This window comes from Canis lupus, chromosome X (genome assembly GCF_003254725.2).
Source record: "Canis lupus dingo isolate Sandy chromosome X, ASM325472v2, whole genome shotgun sequence".
Taxonomy (NCBI): Eukaryota; Metazoa; Chordata; class Mammalia; order Carnivora; family Canidae; genus Canis; species Canis lupus.
In genome coordinates, this window is record NC_064281.1 from 77,086,014 (window position 1) to 77,090,683 (window position 4,670).

The 4,670-nt window shown below is 38.3% G+C and overlaps 1 long non-coding RNA gene across 1 annotated transcript; it reads right to left on the reverse strand.

Annotated features, from left to right (window-relative positions):
• Positions 1–3,254: 3,254 nt before the first annotated feature.
• Positions 3,255–4,299, reverse strand: LOC112649353 (uncharacterized). The gene is made up of 2 exons (XR_003129548.3): positions 3,712–4,299; positions 3,255–3,525 (listed from the first exon to the last, which is right to left on the reverse strand). It is a non-coding gene; the product is annotated as an uncharacterized LOC112649353 (long non-coding RNA).
• Positions 4,300–4,670: the final 371 nt, after the last annotated feature.

Consider the following 4,670-nt stretch of genomic DNA (forward strand, 5'->3'; position numbering starts at 1 on the left):
GGGAAGAAAACAGTATGTTTATTATAAGATTCTTACATTTATAAATGAAATGCTAAATTATTATTTGGAAGTAGATAGTAATATGTTAGAAATACAGTATTTAGACAACAGAGAAACTAGTAAAAATAAAACTGTAGTAACAAGCCAATAGAGGAGATAAGATATTGTTTAAAAAATATTTAAGGGGGATCCCTGGGTGGCTCAGTGGTTTAGCGCTTGCCTTTGGCCCAGGGCGCGATCCTGGAGTCCCGGGATCGAGTCCCACGTCAGGCTCCCGGCATGGAGCCTGCTTCTCCCTCTGCCTGTGTCTGTCTGTCTGTCTCTCTGTCTATCATAAATAAATAAATAAATCTTAAAAAAAAAATATTTAAGTTGGGGATCCCTGGGTGGCTCAGCAGTTCAGTGCCTGCCTTCGGCCCAGGGCATGGTCCTGGAGTCCAGGGATCGAGTCCCACATCAGGCTCTCTGCCCGGGGCCTGCTTCTCCCTCTGCCTGTGTCTCTGCCTCTCTTTCTCTTTGTGTCTCTCATGAATAAATAAATAAAATCTTTAAAAAAATGTTTAAGTAATTCAAATGAAGGCAGGAAAAGAGGAAAAATGTGAAGAGACTCAAAGGGTAGAAAATTATATTCCAAAGAAAACCATAATCATAAGAAAGGCAGAGTGGTTATACTCATTTAGACTAAGTATACTTCAGAACAAGCAATATTACTACAGAAAAACAATCATTCTGTCATTTTTATGACAGAAAAATTAATTTATCAAAAGTTCATAGATATCCTAAATATGTTGCACTCAATAAATTGTTTCAAAATGCTTAAAGCAAATCCTGGTAATACAGAAAATAGAATGGACAAATCTGCTATTATGGTTGTGGCTTTCAATGCTCCTCTCTCAATAATTGCTAGAGCAAGTAAATTTAAAAAAAAAGATAAGGATATAAAAACCTGAACATTAGCACACAAAAATTTGTACACAAATGTTTATAGTAGCTTATAATTGCCAAAACATGGAAACAACCAAGATATCCTTCAATAGGTGAATGAATAAAAAAAATGTGGTTAATCCATAAATGGAATATTATTCAGTAATAAAAACACATGAGCTATTAAGACACAAAAGACATGGAAGATACTTTAATGCATATTGTTAAGTGATAGAAGCCAATTTGGAAAGGGTCCATAGTATAGGATTCCAAAGATATGACATTTTGGAAAAGGCAAAATTATGGTGACAGTAAAGACATCAGTGGTTGCTAGGGATTCAGGGGAAAGAAAACAAGGTTGGAAAGGTAGAGCATGGGATTTTTAGGACAGTGAAACTATTCTGTATCCATAATGTGGACCCATGACATTATACATTTGTCAAAACTCATAGAATGTACAATACAAAGAGTGAAACCTAATATAAACTATGGACTTTAGCTAATAATAATGTATTAGTATCAGATCATCAATTCTAACAAATGTACCATGCTAATGCAAGATGTTAATAATAGGGGAATCTTGGGGGTGGGTAGGGTGTATATGGGTACTCTCTATACTTTCAATTTACTGTTTCTGTAAATCTAAAACTGCTCTCAAAAAAACCAATCAATTAGGGGTACCTGGGTGGCTCAGTGGTTGAGCACCTGCCTTTGGCTCAGGTCGTGATCCTGGGGTCCCCGGATCAAGTCCCACATTGGGCTCCCTGCATGGAGCCTGCTTCTCCCTCTGCCTATGTCTCTGCCTCTCTCTCTGTGTCTCTCATGAATAATAATAAAAAACCCTATCAATTAAAAAAAAAAACCCTGGATAACACTATCAACTTGACTAATTGAAATTTGTAGAACCATTCAGCCAACAGCAGAAAAAATATTATTTATAATTGAACATGGAACATTAAATAACATTCAACCATTTTTAAAGTAAACAAGTTTCAAAAAATATAAGAGGATTAAAATCATAGAGTGCAGTCACTGTTGGCCACTGAATTAATTTAATAAATAACAGAAAAATATCAGGAAATCCTCTAAAATTTGAAATTTAAACAACATAATTATAAATAATTCATGGGTCAATGAATACCTCACAAAAGAAATTATAAAATATTTTGAACTGAGTAATAAACATGAGAATATAGTATATAAAAATGTGTGGTGTCTAGAGGTGTACACACACTAGGACCAGGTGGGGTTTATTCCTAGATGCAAAGCTGATTCAACATTAAAAAATCAACCAATGTAATCCACAAAGTAAAAAAAAAAAACTATTCTTTCAGTTGACACAAAAAAGCATTTTGTGACAAAATTCAAACCATTTCATGATAAAAATTCTCAGGAATAGAGGAAAACTTCCTCCACTTTATACAGAATACTGACAAATTCCTATGGATAAGACTGTACTTAATGGTGAAATATCTAATGTCATTTTCCTAAAATAGGCAGAAAGACAAGAATGTCTGCTCTCTTCACTCTTATTCAACTTAGTGCTGGAAGTTCTAGCCATTGCAGGAAGGCAAGAAAATGAAATGAAAAGCATGCAATTGGAAAAGAAGAAATAGAGGAAGAAAGAAAATTGTCCCTATTTGTAGGTGACATGATTGCATATGAAGAAAATATGAATGAATTTACATTGTGTTATCGTTTAAATAACTCCTACAAGAACTTGCAAAAGAATGTGTTCCAGAGAACATCTTAAAAAATAAAATAAAAAAATAAAATAAATAAAATAAAATAAAATAAAATAAAATAAAACATTATTTACTGACACGTAAAGGATTCATTTGTTCTGTATATGTCACGAGGTTAATAATGAAATTCTAAGAGGCTTGGTTGTGTTGACTCTGTACCAGGCTACAGCCCCAAAGGAGTTCATGTTAAGCTAAGGGAAAATTGAGGCAGCCAGAGAAATCATCCCTTGTCCCCAAGATGTACACCCAGGCATTACAGAAAACTGTCACACTCTCTACCTGCCAGGAAATATCCTATGGATTGGTAATGTGTGTCTTGGGGTCATATGATCTGGGTATGAGTCCCATCCTTGCCAGCTGTGCTGTGGACAAACCCCTCCAGCCTCTATTTCCTCTTGGGTAAAGCAGGCATAAAAGTGGAACCTACCTCATAGGCTTGTGGTGAGGATTAGATGATGCCAGAAAAGCAGATAACACAATTCCTGTCACACCGTAGAGTATTTACACAGTAAAAGTTACTTACAACAGCAGTACAGAATGAGAAACTCTTAGGTATATAACGACAAAAATATGCAGAGACAGAGACAAATTTGCTGTTTCTTTATGTTCTCTGCTCTTATGTCAAATGGCGTGGAGACCCATGGTTTCGTGAGCAAAGCCAGAGCCAGCTATTTAATACCAAAAGGCGATGTTGATGAACTACATATTCTGCTCCCCTTTAGCGTGTTCTTTGTTCTTTTCTTCTGAGAGCTGCAGATGACAACTAAGTTTGAGAATCTTTCATCTTAAAGAGGCTGCGTCTCCTGGAGTTAAGTTGTCCGAAGTTGTTTCCAAACGTGAAAGGCCATGCGTGACACTAATGTGATGAGGAGCAGAAGGGAGAGAATTAGCTGCAACATGAAGCAGTGATAGGGAATCATATCTGACCAACCACCCATTGTGATGGATGGATTTTTCACTCAATGAGGGCCCTATCTTCACTTTGCCAACATTGAGGAATTCATTTTGTATTGGAAGAGGAACCTTCCCACGGCCATAAGACCTTAACGTTGTTGTCTCCTCCTTCACTCAGTGTAAATTCACAGTGACGGGTGATTTCGGCCAGAGGTTTAAAGGGAGTCTGACCAGAGTTCAATGTCTGTTGGCCTGGCAACAGGGTGGCTTCATTATTACCTGCCTATGGTGTTTACTCTGAAACCTCCATTATTACCCTAGCATTCAGACCTACTCCTCAGACTCTGGGCTTTCAGTTCAGCCTTGGGTGGAGGAGCTACTGCTAATTTTCCTAAGAACTTTGTTTGCTGGCTGATTTATTTAGTGTTCCTCATTTTGTACTGAAAAAATAGTTGTGATTCTTTTCCACCAGCACATCAGGAGGCAAGAGAAGTGCTGTAGCTTTCATCAAAAGTGTCCAGCCTCTGCTTTACCACATGTTGTGATCTCCTTCTGGGATTTACCACAAATCCTTACTCTTGCTTTGGGCAGATTGTGCTGAAGGTTCCTCTTGCCTCAGAACCCTTGAGGAGAGACTTCATTCAAGGGCCCTCTTTCCAATCCACTTCCCCAACTGTTCACAGGGAGCAGGAATAATTTCTCAGAAGCCCTTTGCCCAGCCCTCAATAAAGACAGCTCCTCTCACTTTACGAGGAGACCTTAAATTAATTCTTAGAAAAACAATTTACCCCATGAACCACCTTACTCTACAACTAACTCTTTTCATGTCTAAAACTGCTGGACTGAACAGAACCTGTGATTTCTAGTTCTTGCCCAGAAACCGCCTTCTCCTACAGGTGGATTCTGCCACCTCCCTGCTCTTCTGAATTGGCCCACTGAGCTCAGAAAAATGCTCACCAGGAAGCATTTAGTGCCTTCCTATGTTCCAGTAGGGGCAGAGCGGTGGTCACTTCTTGACTTGGGGCTTCGGCCCCTTTTCCTTCCAGCCTCAGTGGGCCTGGGAAGACAGAAGCTGAGTGGTACATTGGAAGGGAAAAAGAAGAGGGA